General features: G+C 50.7%; 1 non-coding gene across 1 annotated transcript; it reads right to left on the reverse strand.

The window, feature by feature from the left end:
- Positions 1–5,975: 5,975 nt before the first annotated feature.
- On the reverse strand, positions 5,976–6,138 carry LOC144669197 (U1 spliceosomal RNA). The gene has a single exon (XR_013573631.1). It is a non-coding gene; the product is annotated as a U1 spliceosomal RNA (small nuclear RNA).
- Between the last annotated feature and the right edge of the window lie 9,976 nt (positions 6,139–16,114).

The following is a 16,114-nucleotide window of genomic DNA, read 5'->3' on the forward strand; positions in this document are numbered from 1 at the left end:
AGTCCCTGCACTGCAATTACTGTACAAGAACACAATTATCAGCCCACCGGGGGGGTCATTGTGCTGTGGCCTTTGTCTAACGAATACCATTAAGTTGTAACTGATAGTAAAAGATATATAAACTGTGCTCATTTCAACCTCGGTGGAGAAGCGCCCGAATTTCCCAGCATTTTCTCCCTGCATGTGTAATAAAGGAACCACTTGAATATTGCATCTGGACTCCGAGTGTTGAAATTTTGTCCCAGAGTATTCCTCGGACCTTTCAATTGGTGCTGCGAGCAGGGCCCGAAGGATGCAGGACACCGACGGGGAAATGGGATGAGTCAGTGTGAATTCATTTTTATTCATACTAAATCCGACTCCGTCCCGATCCAGGAACCGTCAGGCGCCCCACGTATCAGAAACCTGGGCTCCAGGCAATAGTTCAAGGGGTGGTAAGGGTGGGGTAGTTCGCTTGTCTTATAGATTGTTATAATTACATCCGGTATTAGCCGCAAGTAACGAGTTCGGTCAGAAAGGACCCAGGGTAAGAACCATACCGCTGACAACAACTATACCCCGACCGTCTTACCCAGAGATGGCCAGTGGTGACAAACTCGAGTGGGGACCAGAGGGATCCTTGACACAGCATTGAGCTGACAAAAATAAGAAATCGATAGGCAAAATGATAAAGAACAATTGGAACCCATTTGACTCACCCGCTGATCAGAGAAAATGGTGGGATAATCAGAAAAAAGACAAAGATGATGAAGCCTGGATCCTAATGTTAAGACAACACGTAGAGTTAAGTAAGAAAGTAAATCGAATGTTGGCCAACAAATCCCAAAATGAAGAGCTGGTCCAGGCAAAAAATCTCATGTCAGTTTCGGCAGCTTTACCACAGCCACCAGTAGCTGCACAATACGCAGATAATGTAGATTGGAACGGGCTGGTGGAACAAGCAGCAGGATATGAGGAACAACGGGAAGCGGGTTGGGAATCACCACCCCCGTAACCCGTGGCCCCAATTAAGATAGAGCATGTGCCCCTGGTGCCCGGACAACCAGGCAGACCAGGCACAGCAGCAAGCTGATTTCCGAGCCTTTAGAGCAGAAATGGCACAAGACTTAGGGCAAGCCCCAGTTAATTGGAATACAGTGACTGGAGTAAAACAAGAAAAGGGCGAGAGTGCCCATGAATATGGCAATCGGAGGTTTGGGGCATATTGTAACTACAGGGTTGTAGGTGCTGCGCTGAACCGAGACGATGTACAGATTATGCAATTGTACAAGGATGGCCTTAGCCTGGCCCACCAGGCAATCCTAAACACCAGGCCTGGGCCCACCAGGCGATCCTAAACACCGGGCCCACCAGGCGATCCTAGACACCGGGCCCACCAGGCGATCCTAGACACCGGGCCCGGGCTAGTAGACAAGAACACATATGATCGAGGAAGATGGGCCACCGGGGTAGATAACCACATAGGGAAAACTAAGATAAAGGTGTCGGCAGTGAGGTTACAGACCCCACTGAAATGGTGGCCACTGCAGCAGCCGTTCCTAAACCCGAGGTGTGCTTTAATTGTAAAAACCCGAACATAAAATATTTACAGTGTTAGATGTAGCCAATGGATTTTGGTCGATACCACTGGACCAGGAATCCCAAGATAAATTCGCTTTCACAGTGGGAGGGAGACGGTGAACATGGGCGAGGCTCCCACAGGGATTCCACAACAGCCCCAACATCTTCCATCGGGTCACGAGTGAGAAGCTGAGTCCGTGCGACGTAGAGTCTAACAACAGTACAATCTTATAATATGCAGATGATATCCTAATAGCGTCAGAATCGGAAAGGGGCCACATCGGAGCTCTCCTCTGATAGTCATAAGGACACTGAAAAATGCTGGATTTAAGATAAACCCCTTTATGAGTTGCTGACCGGGAGGGCGATGCGCTTGCCAGAGGGCAGAGCCACCGGAAGTGAGGATATGGGACCCATCAGAGATAAAATTAAAAACGATATTAAGCAATTGGATGGACAGCTAAAGGAATTACAACAGGAAGTGAAGGACCAACAGGCTATCAGGGATTTAGAAGAGAGGACAAAAGGGGGACCCGCGTCACCACCGGCTGAGGTCGGAGACATGGTGTTTGTTCAAATCACCCCTAGCCAACCAGGTTTTGCCCCAAAATGGACTGGACCGTACGGAATTATTCACGTGCCTGCGCCGATATGAAGGGAAAAGCTAGGTGGAAACACTGGTCGCAACTGAAAAGGTATGATGTAAGTAAGAAAGACTAAATTACCAGGCAGCGGGGGGAAAACGGGCAACGAGCAGTCCGTACTGTGTAGGCCAAGTGGTTTAGGATTCATTCCCGATCTGGAGGACCGGCCATCTGAAAGACAAAAGGGGGAATCCTCAACTACGGGGAGGGTCACCGTGGGCTGTGCACAAGGAGGGACGTAAAGGAGAAAGCTACAGTGTGTGAGAGATTTTTCGCAATTTACCTTCACACCCCAGGAGAACAACAACTGGGGTCACTGTCCCGGGGAGGAAGACTTGGGAATGACAGATACCTGGCATTGGATCTTGAGGGCCAAACACGGAGAGTTGACTGCAACGGCGGACCCCCGGACCGACACCACCCTGCTATCACAGGACACGACGACACCACAGAGACTATCTTGCCCAGACATGACCCCTGGGCCACAGAATGGACTGGTACTGTATACGGACGGTGAACTCTTGTATGATAATGTTAAACATGAAATTGTACAGGTAATTGTGAACCTGGCAGGTATGCGACTGCCAGAGTATTGCAGAAACCAAGCGCCCCTACGAAAACTGTACAAATTACTGAGTAAGGCTGTGATTAATCAGCCGGCCGACGCCACGGGAGCCACTAGATTCAGGGCACCACCAGAAGAGAGAGTTAGTTAACAATGTACTGACAAGGGTGAACACAGGGACTTCCCTGGTAAACTCTCTCGACATTCAAGGAATCAGCTCCGAGGTCACGAATCTTAAAGGGATCATGAGGCAGCTTGCTCATAAGAGTAGCGAGGGGTGGTGAAACGGCAGCGGCCCTAGGGGGCAAGAGTGTGGCATCTGTATTGGAAAGCGTACACGTTATAGAGACCCATGCTAAAGCCACCAGCCAATTAACAGAAAGGGAGGAACGACAAGAGGACAGCACCCAAAAAAGCCAGCTTACGGCCGGTGGATGATCGGGCAATTAAGACACAATCTGGGCCAGATCCAAAGTGGGGAGGTACCGGGCTGGATCAACAGTGCCCAGTTGTGGGGGATGGACAAGAACCCAGGCGTCATCGACGCATGTACATTGAAAGGAGTGACCAGGGTGTATGCGGTGATTCAGAAGTGCACCTCAAACCAAATGAACGTGATAGGTATGGGCAATCCCCTCAGTCACAGCAGACACGGGCCCACACCCTCAGTACCAAGTGGAGAACATTGGGTTAATCTGAGACAATGACTCCCTCCGGTACTACCCCATAGATATGCATGCCATATGCAAGAATGAGGGCATACACGGGGAATCACTGAGCGGGTGCAGGAGGAAAGGTAGCCTCACAATTAGCTCCCATCCAGTTGGAACGGGGGGGGGGTGCTGGACAAATGCGGGTACAACCGAACGGAGGGTTGTATATTAGAAATTACCCACAGAGAAAACCATCACACCCGCTCAGGATACAAGGGAACCCCGGCTCCCAGTTACTATCAGACACGCGTGAATGATGTACGTCCAACAAAGGGGTCAGGTCTCAGTCAACCCCTCCGACACACTCCACCATGCCCTGGAACACTATGACGAACCTAAGCAGGCCCCAATTCCCAACCTTCCCGAAAGTCTGACAAAGTTGAAAGGTGTCTTACGAAAGGTGAGGAATCAGCATTACGTGTTACAGGCGGTGTTTAAAAGGCTAATCAATGATATGGAAGAGCACTTGAGAGATCCGACATGGTGGGAGCAAGTGTGGGAATGGGGGCTGAATGCGGACATACACCCCTGGATAAGAATAAGCTCTCATATACTCGTCCAGTGCAGCTAGTGTTAGCATTGTTTAACTCTAATTCTTTCAATGTCTTCTCCAGACAATCCAAAAAGTACCAGGAGACCATGAGTGGCGTACTGAGAGGCTGCGAGGAGACATTTGCGTTACATTATGGGACCAGCAACACTCACACACACACAGATTACACAATCCACACTGACATCACTAAAAATCACAGACGGAATCTCAGTAACAATCCACATGCTTTGCACAGTCTTGTGTTGGGGGTTTAGTGTTTGATATTTCGAACTGCAGTGACATTCCCGACAAGATGAGTTAAAGTTTTAACCTTAACCAGAAAATGGCTGAAACATTGTTTTCCTGGGATGAACACGTCAAAGGACAGGAAGAATCAGAAAGTTGTCCTGCCCTGGGATTAACATATCAACGGACAGGCCTCCTGGGGAGCAGATTGAGAGACATCCCAACATGCCAGGGGTGGAGTCTGCAAACTGCTCGTTCAGGATATACCTGGCTAGGAACCCAATCCGAAAACCGCCTCCAGAGTGCGGAGCTAGTCCCCACTCTGGCTTAATGTGCGTGTGTGTTCCCTCTGTCTCAATCTGCTTTATAACTCTTTGACTTGTTTGTATTTGGATGTTGCTGAGTTGTAACTGAGAGTGAATCATTGGCTCTTGCGTTATTTTGTTTGAAAATGTTCTTTGCTCTCTGTTTTAATGGAATTAATTTTCTCCCCCACCCCTCAAAGAATTTTTATTTTGAAACCTGCAATCTGAAGATCCAGACTGGGACAAGGACTCTTCTTCTTCAGGAGTTTCCTGAGACCTTCTCCAAGGCCGTGCCCCATGGGCCCACGTGAGTTTGTGTCCGTTTCTTACCCTGAGATTTCATTTCCTCTCCGGGACCCTGGTTTTCGGTGGCTCCGGTTAACCAGTTCCTGTTGGACTGCGGGCCTGGAGTTTCAAAAAGAAAATCCTGGGGTTAAAGTAGCCCAGCCTTGCAATCCAAAACTTACATGTTAGCCTCCAGTGTGTGAGGAACAGGAGCCCCACAAGAGGAAATGAAAAGTCCTAAAGTGAAGCTGCCTAAAATCTTGTTATAATTCAGGGACAATGCGTGTATTTTGGGCTGTGCAATCATTCTGACGGTTAAACGGGATTCCCGGTGGTCATTTTACTGAGGGTTTAGATTTCTATCTGCCTTTCTCCAGTTTTCTTTCTGTTTATTTCTTCGCTTTGCGCTATTTAAGCCTTCAAGGAATAATCACAGGTGAATTGATGGGCCTACAGCAGGGCAAGTGAGCTGCAGAAGGGGCAGGGAAAGACTTTTACACATGAGGAGAGGGGGCAGGAGTTTCAGAAGGTAGGAGTCACACAGGGGGCTGATTAAGGGGGAGATTATACAGAGGGGGTGGGAGGCTGCTGTTCGTTTCGGAGGGGGATAATTAGAATGAACATGGGGACAGGGTGCTTGTTCATGTTTGAAATAGTGAGGGGTCGCTGCTACATGTTTAAAATGGTGAATGCATATGAGTTAATAGCTGATATGAGTTTGTATTTATACAGACGTCCAGATAGATAGGGGGTGGGGCGGTGCTGGGAGTGCGGGGACTGTTGTGATGGTGGGTTGGGTGTTAGATGGGGGTTGTTTGAGAGAGATTTTTGAGTGGGCAAACGCGGGGTTAAAAATGGCGCGAGTAATTTGGCGGCCACGAAACAAACGGTCTGGCGAAAATGATGCATAGATGGAATAATTGTCGGCTGATAATGACAGGGAGGAAAAGAATGGGGGTTGGATAATATTTGCGAGGAGGAAAGAAAAAGCTAAATAACCAGTCCAGTATAGATTTTGAAGAGCACACATTGGGGGTTATATATTTCTTTTTTCAGAAAAGGTTGCTGACAGGAAATAGAAGAGAAAATGAAAGATATGATGAAATCTATTTTTTGAATTGTGAATCGGGGAGAGCGCAAACGCAGTCCCCCACTACCACAAATTTTACAGTCGAGTATCCCGCATTTGGGGACATCGCAGGCGTCAGCACACCCGAAGTGCAATGGGCTAGCATCGTCCTGGGAGAACCTTTTTTTTTTGCAAAAATATACTTTATTCATAAAATATCTTCAACCACATTCCAAACCATTTCAAAAACACCATTACAAGGGTACAATCCGGTTCAACTTTAACAAAATGTATCACCAGGTGCATCAGTACAAACAATATTACAATCATTTACAGGCTTTCACTTTGAGCTGTACAGCCCGAGGGGCTCTAAACAGTTCCCAGTCTCTCGGTGCGCTGTGGCAGAAAGGTCTTAGACAGCGGCCCTTCCCCATTGCGCTTTTGCAGCAGCTGCCCCAAGCTTTAGTGCGTCCCTCAGCACGTAGTCCTCGGCCTTGGAATGTGCCAGTCCGCAACACTCGGTCGGGGACAACTCTTTGCGCTGGAAGACCAACAAGTTTCGGGCAGACCAAAGCGCGTCTTTCACCGAGTTGATGATCCTCCAGCTGCAGTTGATGTTTGTCTCGGTGTGTGTCGCTGGGAACAGCCCGTAGAGCACAGAGTCCTGTGTCACAGAACTGCTCGGGATGAACCTCGACAGCAACCACTGCATCTCTCTCCAGATCTTCTTTGCAAAGGCACCAACTACAAGGATGTGAACAACGGTCTCATACCGACCACAGCCACCTCGAGGGCAACATGCCAAGGGGGTGAGACTCCTGACTTTGACAGTCTGCTCGGGGAACCATCCCACAGGGTCCACCCTCTCCTTTTCCCTCAGGGCCTCTAAGACGTTACGTGCTGACCACTGCCTGATGGACTTGTGGTCAAAGGTGTTTTTCTGCATAAATTTTTCCACCAGGGACAGGTGGTACGGCACGGTCCAACTACTTGGAGCGTTCCGCGGCAGCGTGGCCAGACCCATCCTTCGCAACACCGGGGACAGGTAGAACCTCAGCACGTAGTGACACTTGGTGTTTGCGTACTGAGGGTCTACGCACCGCTTGATGCAGCCGCACACAAAGGTGGCCATCAGTATGAGGGCGATGTTGGGCACGTTTTTTTCCCCTTTATCTAGAGGCTTGTACATCGCGTCTCTGCGGACACGATCCATTTTCGACCTCCAGATAAAGCGGAAGATGGCTCGAGTGATCGCCACCACGCAGGAGTGTGGAATGGGCCAGACCTGCGCCACGTACAGCAACAGCGAGAGTGCCTCACACCTGATGACCAGGTTCTTACCCGCAATGGAGAGGGAGCGTCGCTCCCACATGCCCAGTTTCCTTTTCACCATAGACACTCGCTCCTTCCAGTTTCTAACGCATGCCCCGGTCCCTCCGAACCATATCCCCAGCACCTTCAGGCCGTCAGCCCTGACAGTGAAGGGGACAAAGGATCGGTCAGCCCAGTTCCCAAAGAACATGGCCTCGCTCTTCCCACGATTTACCTTGGCTCCCGAGGCCAGTTCGAACTGGTCGCAAATGTGGATCAGTCTGCGCACCGACAGCGGATCCGAGCAGAAGACGACGACATCGTCCATGTACAGGGAGGCTTTTACCTGAGTGCCTCCACTGCCTGGGATCGTCACTCCTCTTATGCCCGGATCCTTCCTGATGGACTCGGCCAAGGGTTCTATGCAACACACGAAAAGAACAGGCGAGAGAGGTCAGCCCTGCCTGACTCCAGATTTAATCGGAAAGCTATCTGTTTCCCACCCATTGATTGAGACTGCGCTACTGATGTTAGTGTAGAGCAGTTGGATCCAATATCGAATTCCCTCCCCAAACCCCATTTTGGAAAGCACATCCACCACGTAGGTGTGTGATATTCTGTCAAAGGCCTTCTCCTGATCCAGGCTGATGAGGCAAATGTCCACACCCCTATCCTGCACATAGGCAATCGTATCCCTGAGCAGCGCCAGGCTGTCAGAGATCTTCCTGCCTGGCACAGTGCAGGTCTGGTCATGGTGTATCACCAATTCCAGAGCGGATTCGACCCGATTGGCGATGACCTTGGACAGAATCTTATAGTCCACATTCAACAGTGAAATGGGTCGCCAAATTCTAATTTCCTCCCTTTCTTCCTTGTGCTTGTAGATGAGGGTGATGATGCCTTTCCTCATGGATTCTGACATGCTGCCGGCCAGGAGCATACTCTCGTACACTTCTAGTAGGTCTGGGCCCTTCCAGTCCCACAGAGCCGAATACAACTCCACCGGCAAGCCGTCGCTTCTGGGGAGATTTACTCTTCTCGAAGGACTCAAGGGCCTAAGTCAGTTCGTCAGGAGTTCGCGGTTTGTCAAGCCTCTCCCGTGTACTGTCGACTAAGACCTCCGTGATAGAGGACAAGAAGGACTGGGAGGCCGTGCTGCCCGTGGGCTTCACGTCATACAATCCGGCATAAAACGATTTGCTGATCCTCAAAATGTCGGACTGCGCTGACTTTACTGAGCCGTCTTCTTCCTTCAGGCTGCTGATCACAGAGCTCTCTCTCTGTACCTTTTCGAAGAAGAAACGTGAGCACGTCTCATCCTGCTCCACGGAGCGCGCTCCGGAATGGAAGATGTTCTTGGAGGCAAAGGGCTAGGCTTGCTGGCTCTTCACCTCTTAGAGTTCCTCCTTGACATCGACCCCCACCGACTGCAGCCGGAGCAGATTCTGCATGTATTTCAGGAGTCGGGACATTTCCCTCTGTTCCTTTCTAGCTTTCTGGGTGCCTTTGACGATGAAAAACCTCTTGATGTTTCCCTTGATCGCTTCCCACCAGTGTGTCAGGGACTCAAAGAGGGGTTTCATGGTTCTCCAACCTTTGTAATCCCTCTTGAGCTCCTCAATGTTCTCTGGGGTCAGCAGTTGCACGTTTAGCTTCCATGCCCCCCTGCCCACCCTCTGGTCTTCCTCTAAGTGACAGTCAACCAGTAGGAGGCAGTGGTCAGAGAACACCGGCTTGACATCGGTGGATCTGACTGCGAATGCGCGGGACACAAACAGTTAGTCTATCCTGAAACGGATGGACCCGTCTGGTCGCGACCGGGTGTATCTATGCTGTGCTCAGTCTGCAGGGTTGCTGAAGACGTCGTGCAGCTTGGCATCCTTAACTGTTTCCATCGGGGATCTGGACGTAGCGTCCAACCTTCTGTCGGCCCTGCCGGATCGTCCAGCCGCATCGATGTTGCAGTTGAAGTCACCGCCCACAATGACCGGCCTGGACGTCACCAACAGCAGTGGGAGCTGCTGAAAAACCGCCAGCCGGGCGGTCTTTTGTGCCGGGGCATACACGTTAATTAACCGGAGTGGAGCATTCTTGTACATTACTTTTGCTACGAGGAGGCACCCACCCATGACCTCCTTAACCTCGGAGACAGTGAAGTTGCCTCCCCGCAGCAGAATACCAAGGCCGGAGGAACGAGAGTCGTATCCGTCCGATCAGATCGATGGCCCGTATGACCACCACCGTGACCATTGTCTGTAGTAGCTGAGGTGCGGTATCGCACACTCCTGCAGAAACAACAGGTCAGCTTTGACCTTGGCAAGGTAATCCAAGGTCGCTACACATCGCGTAGTTGATTTAATGCTATGCACATTTATGGATACCATCTTTACACCCATTTTAAAGCATTTAGTCTCTTACCAAACCTGTTGCCTCTGAGAGTCCCAGGCCTTTGGTCTGCTCCTGCATACCCATAGTGTTTACAAATTGCCTCACTTTGGATGGGCTGAGGAAACTGTCCTGAACATCCCCATTGGCAATGTTCTGCTCAGGTGGCATCTGGGGTTCGAGCAGAGAATGGGATTTGAAATGTCCTCTGTTGGAGAAGCTTCTCCAATCCTCTCCCTCTCTGGGGCGTTGCTACTCCCGGCTTCCCGGAGCTGGGGTGCGCTGAGCGCCTCACTGCTCCCAGATTCCTGGGGCTGGGATGCGCTGGCCTCTTCGGGTTGTGGGCAAAGTTGGGGTGCGCTGGTCTCCTCATTGTCTCCAATGTTCTGGAGCTCAGGTGTCTCGTCCTCCAACTCCCTAGAGCTTTGCCGCTTCTTCTGCAGGTGTCGCCCAGGCACTTCTTCGTCCGAAGAGCAGCTGCCCTTGTTATCCGTGTCGGATGGGAGACGCCTCTTGCCTCTTGTCTGGGAAGTGGCTTGGTCCCTTCTTCCTTTTGGCTCTCTTCACCAGCTGCCACTCCCCCTGCTGATTTTCCGCTGCTTCCTCCTCCTCCATTGATTCGCTCTCCTGAGGAGTGGGAGGTTCAGGGGGCAGTGCTGTTGATCGGTTGTCTGCTGCCTCAATCTTTTCCTCCACCTTGTCTCTCCCTGTGTCCTCCTTTGTCCCCTTGTTTTCACTGGGGGCCATGGTGGTTGGAGTGTTGCAAGTGTCCTTGGTAGTGGTGACTCGAAGCATTTCTGCTGCTTCCCCCTCTTTGGCTTTGGCTGCCTGTGCATAATTGAGGCAGCGTTTGGGGCAGGTCCTGTAGAGGTGAGCTGCCTCGCCACACAGGTTGCAGCTCTTAGTCTGTTTGCAATCCTTTGTCTGGTGCCCTTCCTGTTTGCAGTTCTTGCAGAGGGCGCCGATGCAGTTGGCCGCCACATGACCAGACTTGCCGCATGAGCAACAAAGTTTGGGTTGCCCAGCGTAAACAAAGTAGCCATGGCTTCTCCCGATAGCGAAGCTGGAAGGAGGGTGGAAGATGGTTCCCTTACCGTCGGGGTCTTGAGCGTGACCTTAACCTGGCGTTTGCATGTCCAAATCCTGAAGGCGTCTCTATCCTCGCTGGAGCTCCCAACTTTGTTGACGTACCTGGCGAGGAAGGTGAACACGTCGGCGACAGGGTCGTAGGGGTTACAGAGACGCACTGTCACCACATGGTCCCGTTGCAACGGCGGAGCAAAGAGCGGCTCCACCGTCAGGATCTTCATCTCCGGCTGGTCTCTGTTCTCCTCGAACACCTTCAGGAACGTGACGCAAGCTGCCACTCGCTTGAAAGTCACATCGAAATGTCCAGCGCTTGGCAAGTCTTGCAGGGAGTAGATCTCCTCCGCTTCAAATCCACATGCCTTCAACAGGATCCGCTTGATGAAGAAGGCCCGATCCATGGGTGCTCCTCCTTCGCTGCCCTTCACCGTCACCCGAACAGTGTTACGTACCCCATCATATGGGGCTCGACTGGTTATAGCCATCGCTTCACGACTACACTTTATCTTAGCCAAAAGGCCGAGTCAATCGAATGTTGGCCAACAAATCCCAAAATGAAGAGCTGGTACCGGCAAAAAATCTCATGTCAGTTTCGGCAGCTTTACCACAGCCACCAGTAGCTGCACAATACGCAGATAATATAGATTGGAACGGGCTGGTGCAACAGGCAGCAGGATATGAGGAACAACGGGAAGCAGGTTGGGAATCACCACCCCCATAACCCGTGGCCCCAATTAAGATAGAGCATGTGCCCCCGGTGTCCGGACAACCAGGCAGACCAGCTCAAGCGGCCGTACCGGCACAAAATGGGCAGCCGGCCCAGGCGCCAATACACGGACAGAGAGCTATAACGGGGGGTTCCTGGCGCAACTGAGAACCACGTATGTGTCCCTGTCACCTAGCGACACTATGAAGCTATTGGAAATAAATTACCCCAACTAAAACCTAGACACGGAATGAGTCGTTTTGGCAAAAATTGAGGGAAATAAGGCAATGCCACCGTCTCCATAACAGGGACGTTCGCGGGTTAGTCCGGATAAAACTACCTGAGGCGTTTTGGGGACGGCTGCGGCGAGCGTATCAGGACGGAACCTGGTGTAATGATATCGCTGCAGACCAGGCACAGCAGCAAGCTGATTTCCGAGCCTTTAGAGCAGAAATGGCACAAGTCTTAGGGCAAGCCCCAGTTAATTGGAATACAGTGACTGGAGTAAAACAAGAAAAGGGCGAGAGTGCCCATGAATATGGCAATTGGAAGTTTGAGGCATATTGTAACTACGGGGGTGTAGGTGCACTGGAGGTTCACTAGAGCTTTCCCCACCAGGGACTGCAACGCCACCACGGCCACAAAGATCCTCGCTTTTGAAGTAGTACCAAGGTGGGGAATCCCTTTACAGATAGATTCGGATCAAGGAGCGCATTTTACGGACAGTATTATGAAAAGGACGTGTGAGCTGCTCGGAGTAAAACAGAAATTTCACGTACCTTACCATCCACAAAGCTCAGGAATGGAAGAATGTATGAACCGCACGTTAAAAAATGCTATTGCAATGGCAAACACAGCAACTAGTAGGGGATGGGTGGATGTGCTCCCCCGCATATTGATGCGACTGAGGGCTACCCCCAACAGGACAACTGGTTTAACCCCTTATGAGTGGATGACCGGGAGGGCTATGCGCTTGCCAGAGGGCAGAGCCACCGGAAGTGAGGATATGGGACCCATCAGAGATAAAATTAAAAACGATATTAAGCAATTGGATGGACAGCTAAAGGAATTACAACAGGAAGTGAAGGACCAACAGGCTATCAGGGATTTAGAAGAGAGGACAAAAGGGGGACCCCCGTCACCACCGGCTGAGGTCGGAGACATGGTGTTTGTTCAAATCACCCCTAGCCAACCAGGTTTTGCCCCAAAATGGACTGGACCGTACGGAATTATTCACGTGCCTGCGCCGATATGAAGGGAAAAGCTAGGTGGAAACACTGGTCGCAACTGAAAAGGTATGATGTAAGTAAGAAAGACTAAATTACCAGGCAGCGGGGGGAAAACGGGCAACGAGCAGTCCGTACTGTGTTAGCCAAGTGGTTTAGGATTCATTCCCGATCTGGAGGACTGGCCATCTGAAAGACAAAAGGGGGAATCCTCAACTACGGGCAGGGTCACCGTGGGCTGTGCACAAGGAGGGACGTAAAGGAGAAAGCTGCCTCTTATATCCAACCTAAACCCTGGTGATCACCAGCAGTGTGCTTCATTACAGAAATAACAATAACCGGGTAACCTCCACGCCAAGATGGAAAAAAGCTGGGTGTCCATGATCATTACCAGGGCCCTGGCTATCGCAGCCACCGGCATACAGAATGTAAACCGTGAAGCAGTGGCCGGTATGGGCTTATACTACAAGAATGTCAGCGACGGATATTGCGTGAAAGGTGTGAATGTCACAACGGAAAGGTCAATGCTCTTCAAGTGTGGCACCGGGCTTACGCAACTATCCATTGGAACGAGCGATGGTGAGAGCCTAGGGCAGAGCTCGCATTCGGGAACGGAACTCCGATGGAAAAATGAGGGTCCACTATGCTTCCAGATCAGCGATGGTTCGGACGGACCCTGGACATGTGCGAAGGGGGCACAGGTCCAGATACAGTGTGTGAGAGATTTTTCGCAATTTACCTTCACAAGGAGGACTTGGGAATGACAGATACCTGGCATTGGATCTTGAGGGCCAAACACGGAGAGTTGACTGCAACGGCGGATCCCCGGACCGACACCACCCCGCTATCACAGGACGCGACGACACCAAAGAGACTATCTTGCCCAGACATGACCCCTGGGCCACAGAATGGACTGCTACTGTATACGGACGGTGAACTCTTGTATGATAATTTTAAACATGAAATTGTACAAGTAATTGTGAACCTGGCAGGTATGCGACTGCCTGAGTATTGCAGTAACCAAGCACCTCTACGAAAACTATACAAATTACTGAGTAAGGCTGTGATTAATCAGGCGGCCGACGCCACGGGTGCCACTAGATTCAGGGGACATCCTGCTTTCCACCGCCAGAAGAGAGAGTTAGTGTGGAAGAATAAAATACATCTACAGGTCAACTAAGGGTTAAACAGTTAGCACCATCGTGGAATACTACAGCACTGTTCCCTCTCTCGTTAGCACCATCGTGGAATACTACAGCACTGTTCCCTCTCTCGTTAGCACCATCGTGGAATACTACAGCACTGTTCCCTCTCTCGTTAGCACCACAGTGGAATACTACAGCACTGTTCCCTCTTTTGTTCTAGCAGGTACACCTGCAGCTGCCAGCTAATTGAGCAGGAGGGGAGAAAGGGAGTGTCATGGGCAGGCTTCCTGGAGTCATTAAGACGGGGCTGGGATGTCTGCCCCCAACACAAGGAGACAGGATCAAGCAATGGTCATCTGTTCTCTAGAGTGTACACTGCCTAGCACTAAAGATAAGGTCAAGCATGGTTATCTATTCTCTGTCTCACTTTTTATTAGTACGTGAGCTTCCCCTAATATCCTGTATAGTCATAAACTTAGAATAGACTAATTGTGTGACAATGATTCTCAATGTAATTGATCATTGAAAGTTAGACAGTCTTATCACCTTCAAGCTCTTTGATATGTACAACCTCTACTATAAATATGTGTGTGCTCTGATGCTTCCTCAGAGTGTGCTTGTATGTTACTGGGCTCTCCATGATATCACGATTAATAAAGGCTTCCGAGACAAACCTCCTGGGTCTGAGTGTTCACTCCGATTTCCGCGACAGTTAGTTAACAATGTACTGACAGGGGTGAACACAGGGACTTCCCTGGTAAACTCTCTCGACATTCAAGGAATCAACTCCGAGGTCACGAATCTTAAAGGGATCATGAGGCAGCTTGCTCATAAGAGTAGCGAGGGGTGGTGAAACGGCAGCGGCCCTAGGGGGCAAGAGTGTGGCATCTGTATTGGAAAGCGTACACGTTATAGAGACCCATGCTAAAGCCACCAGCCAATTAACAGAAAGGGAGGAACGACAAGAGGGCAGCACCTAAAAAAGCCAGCTTACGGCCAGTGGCTGATCGGGCAATTAAGACACAATCTGGGCCAGATCCAAAGGGGGGAGGTACCGGGCTGGATCAACAGTGCCCGGTTGTGGGGGATGGCCAAGAACCCAGGCATCATCGACGCATGTACATTGAAAGGAGTGACCAGGGTGTATGCGGTGATTCAGAAGTGCACCTCAAACCAAATGAACGTGATAGGTATGGGCAATCCCCTCAGTCACAGCAGACACGGGCCCACACCCTCAGTACCAAGTGGAGAACATTGGGTTAATCCGAGACAATGACTCCCTCCGGTACTACCCCATAGATATGCATGCCATACGCAAGAATGAGGGCATACACAGGGTATCACTGAGCGGCTGCAGATGGAAAGGTAGCCTCAATTTGCTCCCATCCAGTTGGAACGGGGGTGGTGCTGGACAAATGTGGGTACAACCGAACGGAGGGTTGTATATTAGAAATTACCCACAGAGGAAACCATCACACCCGCTCAGGATACAAGGGAACCCCGGCTCCCAGTTACTATCAGACACAGCGTGAATAATGTACGTCCAACAAAGGGGTCAGGTCTCAGTCAACGCCTCCGACACACTCCACCATACCCTGGAACACTATGACGAACCTAAGCAGGCCCCAATTCCCCACCTTCCCAAAAGTCTGACAAAGTTTGAAGGTGACTTACGAAAGGTGAGGAATCAGCATTACGTGTTACAGGCGGTGTTTAAAAGGCTAATCAATGATACGGAAGAGCACTTGAGAGATCAAGGGGAATGTCCCCCCACCCACTCAGGGAATGGCTCAGGGAATCCCCCCCCCCACCACACAGGTAGCTCTCAGCGATTGCGAGCGAGCATCACGCTGCCCGGGCCTTAATTGGCCCACCCACATAAAATGGCAACTCGCCCTCGATTGGGGGCGTCAATTGGGTTCACGCCGGCCCCTGCACAACTCCCCCCCCCACCCCCGACAGGGGGGAAGATTCAGCCCATGAATATATTTCAATCTGCGTCACTCGGCAGTGAGAGAAAAGCTGAAAGGATCAATGATATCCTCAGGCTCGGTGTTCATACTTGAATTGTTGGCCTTTGTGTCATCGCATATCACATTGAGACAAAATGCTTTATAGTAAGGTTGATATAAATTGGAACTATTTCTTACCTTCTATCACTTTACAGATAAACTGCTTTATGCAATGTGCTGCTGACAGTGGAGAATGGCCTTGGCTGACCTCTTTCTCCGGACATGCTTATTCGTACTGTCCACTTTAACCGGCTTCTCGTGGAACCCGCTCAACAGCTACCACCCGGCAAAATAGACGTGGCTGACTTCTTACCTTCCCACTAA

Source organism: Cetorhinus maximus, chromosome 28, assembly GCF_964194155.1.
Source record: "Cetorhinus maximus chromosome 28, sCetMax3.hap1.1, whole genome shotgun sequence".
NCBI lineage: Eukaryota > Metazoa > Chordata > Chondrichthyes > Lamniformes > Cetorhinidae > Cetorhinus > Cetorhinus maximus.